The sequence below is a fragment of the Bactrocera tryoni genome, chromosome 4 (genome assembly GCF_016617805.1).
Source record: "Bactrocera tryoni isolate S06 chromosome 4, CSIRO_BtryS06_freeze2, whole genome shotgun sequence".
NCBI lineage: Eukaryota > Metazoa > Arthropoda > Insecta > Diptera > Tephritidae > Bactrocera > Bactrocera tryoni.
The window spans coordinates 30,189,704-30,201,079 of record NC_052502.1 but is presented as its reverse complement, the minus strand read 5'-3'; positions in this window follow the sequence as shown (position 1 = coordinate 30,201,079).

Sequence of the window (11,376 nt, the reverse complement as noted above, 5' to 3'; positions counted from 1 at the left end):
AAAAATTTATTATGGAAATAAGGAAAAATTAATCGAAATCCTGCATTTTAGGTTTGAAACGACTGACCTACTACATACAGTGAATTAAATCAGGAAAACAAATGCTTGACTATTCTACCACTTGAGTATTGTTTTTAGGACCATAAAATCTACTTTAAGTTAAAAAAAAGAAAATTATGATTTTTTGAAAATTCTAGACTGATCTAAGCTCTTAAGATGCTTAAAGCTAATAGCAATAAACAATATTAAGTAATTCTCTATATTTGCCATAATTTGAAAGACTTTTATAAAACATCTAATTTTTTTCTGAAATAATCTGTGTGAAGCATTTCAAGGCCAGAAAGTCTGGATTAGAGGCCGTAAAACGAAATCTGACTGAGCATTTGATTAGTAAAGTCCAAAACAATGCGGTGACCAATAATCAAACGACACTGAATTTGCCACTACATAACATGTACTCTCAGAATCGAAATGGGTAAGATCCTGAGTGAGTGCAACACCAGTTTTCCCTCCTTAGCACAATTATTAAATAATCAAATGTGTGGCGAAACCGAGCTGCCTTCGTTCAGTGAATTTGGATACATATTACTTCATATTTATCTCGATTATTTTAGGTATTTAGCAACAGTTGTTAGCTAAACAAAACTTGTGTGCTTCATGCAGCATGTTGCAAAGTAATTAAGCTGTTGGATTGCTTAGAAAATTATGCGAAAATGCGATTGTATAGCCCAAATGCCAATACTTAAATAATAAATTATTATCAATGTATTAAAGCCATTGCTGTTATTGTTCTCTTTTTAACAAAGGGAAATGCACAGTGAAATTTTATTTATGTTCGACATCTCTTTAAAAATTGATTACTAAAAGTAGATCAATCGCCTTGGATACTGATCTCGCATTAGATTTAAAGCAGTTTTTATATGAAAATAGTGATCTGGAGTAGAATAACTGAACTTCTGAACTTACGAAATAAAATTTTCAGGACTTTTAATGAAAATCTTAATTATCGACTTCAAAGTAGGCTTATGTTCAATACTAAAATGCCAATTTTTAATCCAATTTTCTATGCACTTGTTAGAAGCCTCGGAGGGGATTTAATAGACTCTTGGCGCGTTCTCTGAAGCGTATTTTACACTTTCGAAAATAGCAAAAAGTTACAGTTTCGTGTTTGGCCAAAAAGTCAGTCACTGTCGAGCTAGAATGAATTTCAGCATAGCCATGTCAGAAAAAGAGCTATAATGCTCAGCTTGAACTGATATTATAGACTTTGAGTGAGTCTCCTTTTAATGAAAGGACATTTGAAGTTCAAGCGACAAATGTCGCTTTGAGTTTGATGGGTGCTCAACTAGTAGTAGCAAAGGCTACAAGGTGTCGCCGGAGATTTAAATCTGGTACCACGGGGAGCAGTTAGCCCTTGAAGTTCCTTCCAATCTATTGAATGGGTTTGACCCTTTTGAAGATTCGTGGTGGCTGTGGTAGGTAGGATTGGAAATTCAGTGTGGAGTCGCACTGCGGGAGAACCCACAGCACGGCAAAGGTTTTAGATCGGCGTAGAACCCGACAAAGGTGGAAAAGGTGTTCCTTCCACCGACTAATTGGAACCAATATTGGGTAGTCGAAAAGTATTTTCGTATTTTGTCAATAGATGAATATAGCACTGTAACATCTTCAGAGCTACCAACCACATTGTGTCATACCATATACATAGTGTTGGAAAGGTGAGATTTTAAGCTTTATTTTTCAAATTTCGATGTAAAAGATACACCTCGCTCTGGTCGACCTATCGTTGAAAAAGTCGATGAAATTATGGAAAAATTTACCAGGACCGTCACATAAGCAGCCATGACATCGCTAAGGAACTTAACAATCATCATCAAACGGTTTTGAACCATTAAAAAAAAGGCTGGCTAAAAAAAGAAGCTCGATATTTGGGTACCACATGAATTGTCTGTGACCAAATTAACATTTGCGATTCTGTGCTGAAACGAAATGAAGTCGAACCATTTCCGAAGCAAATGGTAACAGGAGACGAATAGTGGATCAAATACAACAATAATGTGTGAAAGAAATCATGATCCAAGCGTGGTGAAGCTCAACAAATGGTCGCTAAGGATTGACTCCTGGAAATGTTATGCTGAGTATTTAGGGGGATTGGAAAGGAATCATCCACTATGAGCCTAGTCAAACGATTGATTCCACATTATACTGTCAACAACTAATGAGATTGAAGCAAGCAATCGAAAAAAAGCGTTCAAAACTGATCAACAGAAAGAGCTTCGTCTTCCATCAGGACAACGCTAGACCACACACATCTTTGACGGCTCTTCAAAAACTGGGAGAGCTTGGCTGGGCTAGATTTAATGCATCTACCATTTAGCCCTGACCTTGCACCATCGATCAACCATTTGTTTCAGTCAATGCAGAACTCCCTTAATGGAGTAAAGTTGGCTACAAGAGAAACGTGTGAAAATTGCTTGTCGCAGTTTTTCGCCTAGAAATCAGAAAAGTTTTACACTGGTGGAATAATGTCTCTAGCGGAAAAATGGCAAAAAGTGGTCGACCATAATGGCACACATTTGGTTCATTAAAGTTCATTATAAATATAAAAAAATATATAAAAAATAATAATTATAAATTCAAAAAGTTGAAGTTTGATTAGAAATACGAAAAGACTTTTTCGACTACCCAATCTTGCAAAAAGCATGTATTATTTGTGGCGCTGATCAACGCATTGTTTTGATCGATGTGCTATTATGCACTGACAGGTTAGGCCATCAACGGCAGGTGTTCACATATATCACAATTTATTGTTTTGTTTGTCCCGATGGAAAGAATTGATGGTGAACTACACCCCGGTAAAGAAAATGGTTAGCATAACCTTGATTTTGGGCCGACTTTGAGTTGAAATTTTCTGTTTGGGCAAATTTTTGCAGTGACATTCGCTAGATTCTTGGACAGTTTAAGCGGCGCATTTGTAAACAACGTTTCATCACCAGTAATGATGTGTTTCGATGTACGACTGCGTTAGCGCAGTCTGAGGCAAATTTGATCAGATGGTAAAGTACTAGAAAAAAATAAGCTTCATATAGAGATGAGGGACATATTTTCTTTTATGGTTGTAATTTCACAATCAATCTCAGCAGAAAAAATCGCTAGGTATTTAAGTTAATAATCAAGCATATTAATTTCTGACATTCTGGATTATGGTATTGGATTATATTGTATAGTATATTTAATAAAAAATGTGATCATCTGTTTTCTAAGTTTCATTTTCTGATGTTCTTGAACTTGAAGCTATCCAACAGCGCTTTCTTGAGATAATGACCTTGAACTGAAATAACTTTTTACATATTTTATTTGTCTAAACATCACCGATAATTAAAAATCGATCGTCTATGCTTGCCCATTTATAGTTTTTCTATGAATAAATACATTTATCAAGTTCACTAACTATGTACGTATGAGTTTCTCTATCTTCACACTTGCATGAACTTTTTATGGACTATTTCTTTCATTGCATTTCACTTATTTCGCTTTGCCGCCTCAGTATTTGATAGCATTTTTTGCTGTCGCTTTCTTCAAAGTGAGCACAGAATATTCTCGTCCTTGCCGAGTCTTTGCTAGCCATTTATTTGTTGCTATATATATATATTTATTTTGATTTGATTTCGTTTTCATTTCAATTTCATTTCACTTTTATTGACACATCCGTTCTGTATATGCCGCGTTTGATGTGCGCTTCGTCGCTATTGTCATTATCAGAAAAATTTCTGATATAAGTATTATATATATACATATTATATGTATTGCTAAGGGATGTAGTGAAAGTGCTTGTCAAACGCTTTGGCTATTTTGGTTGAAGATTCGGTATTTCTGTTGTCTTTGCTTCAGTTTGTTCGGCTGTAAGTGAGTGTGAGCTTGCAATCAAAATGGTTTCCTGTGGTTAGCTCTGGTTTGACTCGCATATTTGTCCTTAGGGTTTTTTAATATGTGTCTGCATTCGACATAATGTCTCACAGTGCGGACGTTCAATCATTTTTCCAGATATGCATTAGTATTTGTTTGAATGAATCTGTTTTAGAGTGGGGCTGCATATACCAAAAGTGCTTCATGAGAATTTGAAGTCAAACATACATTCAGAAATTTGAAATTCGTTTATTCCTGCATCCAAGTACATATATTTCGTATGTATGGGTATACATAAGAGTGTGTGTGTGGAAGTTTAAATGCTTCACATTTGTCTTCTTCATCTTCACGTAAACTTTATTATCAGCATTGTCGGCTTGCCCGTTTACCTTTCGTGGAAATTTAAAGAGGAAGTGCTTGTAATACAACTTTATTGCCCACACTTACAGAAAGCCGATAACATTGCAAAGTTGCCGGGTGGAGGTAATTGTTTCCTGACAGTACTCGAACAAAGCCACACAACCATGCGAGTACACACGTTGCCATGCAAACGGATTTCAAAATTGGGGAGGCAACAAAATGTGCATGTTTTTTTCGTCCCCAGTGTAATCTTTAATCACTGGAATATTATTGGTATAATCGTGCAGCAACTTTGGAAATAATAACTTCTCATTATTCATGTTGAATTAAAAATAATAGCAAAAAGTAGACACAGATTTTCGAGGGCAATTAATATGTATTATTATATACATATGTACATACATACATATGTTGAACAAGAGTTTTTATGCAATTTATAAAATAAATCCCTAAATGTACACCAATGAGAAAAGACTAATGAAACATGAGGTTTGTCCGTTCGAGCATTGAGAAACTTGGTAAAAAATCTGACGTAGATGCTTTCATTTGAGAATGATGATCGTGGACCTGATCAATTTATATTTTATATTTATACGTTATGGATTTTTTATGGGTCGATCCCAACATGATGACTTTCAAGCACTGTTTCCTTAACTTTTTCGATGTTACTTCAGTAATATTTTCAATGAATCCGTAGCCGTGACACAAAATTTCAAGCAAACTCGTGGTTCAATTTATGTTTTCCTGGTAAAACTCGCCAGACAAGCTTTTCATAAAAAACGTGGACAAAAAAATATCGAAGCGGATCAGTCTGAGGGAAATTTAATCACATGGATCTTGGTTTTTACGGTTGACTTTAACAAACAATTATCACCGAAGGCCTTTTAATAATTTCACTCATTGTAAAAACCGCCGATTGAACTATATGTACGTCAGAACAACAAGTTTATACCAAACACTAACGATTATTTTTATGTGACATTTGGCACAGATGGCGAAACTCTTAATCCGGACTTAATTCGGACCTGTAATGTCAACAATGGGACCGTCTGAAGGAAGCAATCGTACAAAAGTGACCAGCTTTAGTTAATATCGAAGAATTGTGTTTCAGCAGGACAACGTAAGGCCACACACCTGGATAGTGACACTCGAGAAGCCCATGAGCTTCGTTGAGTAGACCATACGTATCCCCCTCATTTTTCGGATTTGGCAACCAGCGATTACTGCCTGTTTCTAACTAAGGTGAATGATTTGCCTGGATAAAAACTCGGCTCAAGCGAAGCTTGAGAAAATCGAATGCCTCAATTTTTTGCCAATAAGAAGAAGAGCTTCTATGAGAGTGGCATTAAGAATTTACATACTAAATGGCAACGAACAAAACGGTACATATTTAAACTTAATCTGATCATTCTAATTATGCCGAATAAAACCTTCAATTTAATGTAAAAACAATCGATTTCCCAGCTTTTTGGATTCAAATTAAAAATTATTACATTTTGTAGTTTTTACATGCATGGAATTACTGTTTTGAATGAGATTAAAGTTAAATTATTTAAATTTGTTAAATTGAAAGCTGTCACAAGCAATTGTTTTCAGTTTTATAGCTCTTCAATGACCTGCCTAGATTAATACCTTAAATAAAAAAATTGTAAAATAGCTCAATCATAAATGAAATATTTATCGCGCGTAGAATTTTCCTCTTAGTTAAGTTCCGAAGTATAAGGCAAATTCAACAACAACAAATATCAACTTCAGCGGCAGTAATAGTAGAGTCGCGCATTAAAAATCATTCAGTTTTCTTATATGTTTGTTGAAACTTGCAATATGGTAATAAATAATAATAGGAGTTTAATATGAAAAATATATAAATACATATGTATATACGTACGCAAAGTAATTCAAATAAGTAAAAATAACGAGTAGTAAACAATATGGCTGCGCGGCTCATCTGACGGTTGTGGCATTCGCACATTTCTTGCTGTGCAAGGCACTTGCGGTTCCACGGCGAGTGGCCAGCTTGCAAATTTGACAAAGTTAAACAACTTGACTATACTTTTACCCCAAAACAAATTTTAAGCGTTATTAAATAAAATATGCACTTATTTATTTAAATTAATAAAGATCACGTCACTAAATTTTTATTTTACTTAAATAATATCTCAAGCGATGCAAACACAACTAAACTGGAAGGTAGCAAAATCACAACTGAGGAAGCAAACTAAGCAGCGAGTTATGGAAAGGAAGTTCATTTCTAATTATCTACCATTTCCATTTTTATCTTAGACATAAACCATGTGATATTTGTCATATTGCATTTCTAATACAATATGCCTAAAAGTATGCACCGTTGTGTGTGTGTGTTTAATTTTTTCTTTTTTGGAAATATTGGCTAATGTATTTGATTAATACCTAGATATTTCCCGTTCACCTAGAAATAAAAGTCAAAATATGTTCAAGCTCTTAAAAAACGTTGTGATAAATATTTTACTTGAAACTAAAAAATATAAGGTACATATGAGTTCAAACACTTGTGAACTTGCGACAGACCCTAGTTCAAAATTTTATCAACCAATCGTTTTTTTTTAATTGACAGTAATTCCGCCTTCATTGTATGAACCTATAATACCCATATGGTCATCATTTAAAGTATTTATTTTCCGCAAAAAAGTGTAAATATTGGCAAAACAATCATGCTTTTTTTCTTAGACTATAGTAGAAAATGAAATTTTCACTTTTTATACCCTGAACAGGGTATATTAAGGGATGAGCCTGCTTTAGAAGTTTCATAATTTTTTTTTGTTTAAATCTCTTTAAAAACTATCTAAGAATATGTCCCCAAAGTTATAAATGGGGATTCGAAACATTGTCGAAGCTAGAAGGGAAATAGTGACCGAGCGTCTAGCAAATACATATATGCGCTTGGGCAGAAAGCGAAAACTTTGATGTGCGATTTCTCGGTTTTTCATTTTTACGACTTTTCTTAATTGGAGGGCAGGATAGAAAAAAAAACTAAACGTCGTATGGAATTGGGGCAAAGTTTAATATCTTTGGCATTAAATTATCTTCTAACTAGGAAAAGTCAAGTTACAACATAATGTAAAATTTTGGTCAAAAACCAGTTTTTTTAATTTTTAATAAATTGTAGAATTTTTCACTATTTTTCGAAATTTCTTAGTTTAACTACATAGAAGATTAGTTAATAATAAATATGAATCTCTTTGAATCCGTCCAAAAAATGCACATGAGGGATGTTTCGGGCAATTGCTTCTCAAAGGCAGAATATAAAAGTATCCAAAAAAATTGCAAATGATGTTTAAATATATAACTATAAGTCCTAGAAATTTCGCTTTAATCAATTATTTCTTTCCCTCCCAAAAAACTTGTCAAAAAAATCGATTTCGTTGTCTCTAAAGCAGTGTTCCCCCTTAAATTTGCCACGAAGTTTGTAACACCCACAGGAAAATGTCATAGAACTTGTCAATTTAGTTATGTTCGTCTGTCTCTTAGTCTCTTTGTCTGTCTGTATATACGCGAAATAGTTCCTAATTTTTGATATACCGAACTGAAATTTTGCATACACCCTTTTCTCTTCGAGACGCTGCTCATTTCTTAGAACTGATTAAAATAAAGTTCTTATATGAATTATTTTGTATTTGTGAAGGATATTATTGCTTCGTGGTACCCGAAGTTAACGTTTTTTATTGCATTTTTGAGACTTAAATGCTCTTTCATTTTATGGGGTCGCTAAACATAAACTTCAGCAATTTTATAGTATACATACTTGTATACTTCAATATACATATGCCAGGGTTTTCCACAAAGTGTGCCACAGCTTCATTTCGAAAGAAGATCGATGATTCTATCGAACCTAAAACCACACTAAACTGTTATAGATGAATGGGATTCTTATCGGATAAAACGATTTTCTTAAAAAAATCGTTTATTTAATCATTGAGAAAATGTTATCCAAACGCAATTCCACAGAGAGGAAATTTTAGAAAGTAAAACAGCTGGCATAGTCACTTCTAAAACTACTAAACTTGCGAGTAGCAGTTATAAAAAAAATTGTCTTTGTCGTATATTTGATTGAGTTGAGTAATCTAGCAACCACAACACGTTAGTTGCGAAGCCACTGGCTTTTTACATAATTACTATTATATCCTTCCTTAAACATATTTCAAATTATATATTCAATAGAGTTCATTACCTTAACTACAACAATGCAATTAATTAAGCTCATAAAGTGCAATTGAAATGTTGATTAATGGAAACAATTTGCCGCACAAACCAAAGAAAAAATATTTTTTATTATATTTTAAATAATTTTCTCTACGGCATATGCCGATAGGTATGTGTGTGTATAACACAAAAGCATTCACGCACTCAACAAAAACTGTCAGCACATTTATGAAAGCAAGTTCATTAAAGTAACATTAACCTAACCACAAATAATACACTCAACACCCAACACCTCTCTCCTCCTTCGCGCGGATAATGCAACTTTAAATAGTTTTCGTCACCTACAAAACATTTAGCGTTGAAACTTTTAACGGAATCGAGCATATCAATTGTGGCATTGATGGCCACTTAAGGATGATTGAGAATCACAAGGAGGACGACGATAAGTGGCCATAAAATTACCTCAATTACAATAACAACACACCAAACGCATACAAGTTTATGACAACTCGAACTGCAATAAGTCAAATGAAAGGGAAGAACCGTTCAAGTGTCACAAATGCTGCAGAAAAGTGGGCGGAGGGGCAAAAGCAATGTTAAAAAATACGAGCGAAATCGCGGACGCTACTTCAAGAAAGTCGAAATTGCTACGGACGAAGGAAGTAAAATAAAAGTGTGAAATAAAATTTATGTCACACATTTGTCCTAGCCATTTTTTGTAATCTCGGTGGTGCTAAAAGTTGAAATAAACAAATACATATGTATGTATATGTATATAGTATATATATATTTATATGACATCCATACATACATATAGAAGGGGTGATCCAAGCAGAGGTATTTTTGTCAATAGTCTTTTTGACAGAGCACGTGTGAGTCGTATCAAGCCGAATAGACTACGTCCAGCAGGCAAAGAAGAAAATATAGCACACGAAGATCGTGGAGAGTCGATTCGTCGCCATTCCCAGCAACTCGGATTAACGTATGGAACCACTTGCCGCATTTTAAGTCGAGATCTTAAATTAAAAGTAAACAAAATACAGCTTGTTTAAGAACTTAAGGCGTTCGACCTTCCCTATGGGCTATTGAAATGTTCCAAGCAGATCCAATGTTTTCCAGCCAAATTTTTTTTTGCAATTTCTGGCTCAATGGGTATGTAAACAAGTAAAATTGGCGCATTTGGGACAAGGAGCAAGTTGAAGAGATTCGAGGGCTGCCATTTCATCCAGAAAAAACCACGGATTGATGTGGTTTGTGGGCCGGTGGAATCATCGGTCCACATTTCTTTAAAAATTATGTCGGTGAGAACGTAACCGTTAATGGCGATCGTTATCGCGCTATGAATAACTGACTATTTGATGCCTGAAATTGAAGTTCGTGATCTCGGCGACATTTGTTTTCAACAAGACGGTGCCACTTTTCAGACAATTTCAATGTTGGGATATGGGATATGTAAAATCTTAAGTCGATCTCGCAATCTCGAACGAGTCATCGAAAATTGGCTCAACGGATGGACCATCTGAGACGCATCCGTGGCAAAAAATATATGCCAAAGAATGTTATTTCGAATGATAATAAAAATTCTCCATTAAATTTTAAGTTTATTTGTTTTTTCTTTAAAAAAAAAAGCAGGGAACCTCGAAAGGGATCACTCTATATGTATATATTTATATGACTTCCGTGCATACATATAAACAAAAGCATAAAATGAGTGACATGCAGCTTTTAAGCATATTGTCCCCGGCAGTAAGCGGAAAAGTGTTTATGAGCAAAACACCGTTACTGAGTTTAAAAGTTTATAATCGAGAAAAATTATTGACATGTCAAAAAGGCAGCATATTTCAACAATTCACACTCAAACATAATGAAAAAACTTTATTTAAAGCAACTAAACAAAGTTTTTCAGATTTCGCTCATTTGTAGGCACGAGCAGTAGACCTATCAAATATCAGCATCTTCTTACAGCTGGCAATTGCTGACATTTCCTGCACATACAATTGGTCATAACTCATATCCAGCAAAAGAAGGCATACATATCTACAACTCCCCTGCAGATAAAAGCCACACAACAACAAAATTATTATAATTCATTCGTAATCTTTATGCCGGCTATAAACCGGGCGCTAACGCTGCTGGGTTTCCGTAAAATGGCATATATCAAAATCAAAATTTGTACACGGTCAAACATTTATCAAGTAAATATGGCGGCCTGTAAAGCATTCAAGGTCAGTGACATGCTTGAGTGTAGACCATATTTTATTTTATTTCCTTTGTGGAAAATCTTTTTCAGAAGTTGTTTATGCCGATTTTATTTCCTTCTTATTACAGGAGGAGCATATAATAAGAAGGAAAATACTTCACGAAGTAGATTTTTAATGTCGAAATAAAAAAGTATGAGCGCCACCATTATAGACACACTTGTACAGGGTTTCCAATAAGAGTTATATGATTTCTTTTCCAAAAAAATACTCACTAATTGTTAAGAAATTTATTTTTTTATTTATTTATTTTTCGATGAATTTAAGTTCTGAATGTAAAACCCAGTATCGATAAATTCTTGAGAACGCAACACTCTCCTGAACGGCAGCAATATTTTCATACCTCGAGCGGTTTTTATCTTATTCGCACACGTATATGTAAAGCAAATCATATCCTCATCCCTATTGGAAAACCCGGCACATATATATAGCAAAAATCAGTAGTTGAAATGTAATCCTGTAAACAATAATATAGAAATGTCTGCGGGATTCGTTGCGAAACTTTTCCAATTTATTCAATTTCTTGATGAACTTAATCAAAAAGGAAACTCCAATTTGACAAGCTTATGAAGTTGACTTTATAAATAATGACTGCTATAAATGAAGACATTCAATATTATACTGCTATATCAACTGTCACTTACAGTTGGAAAGACGGTAGAAGGATATTTTG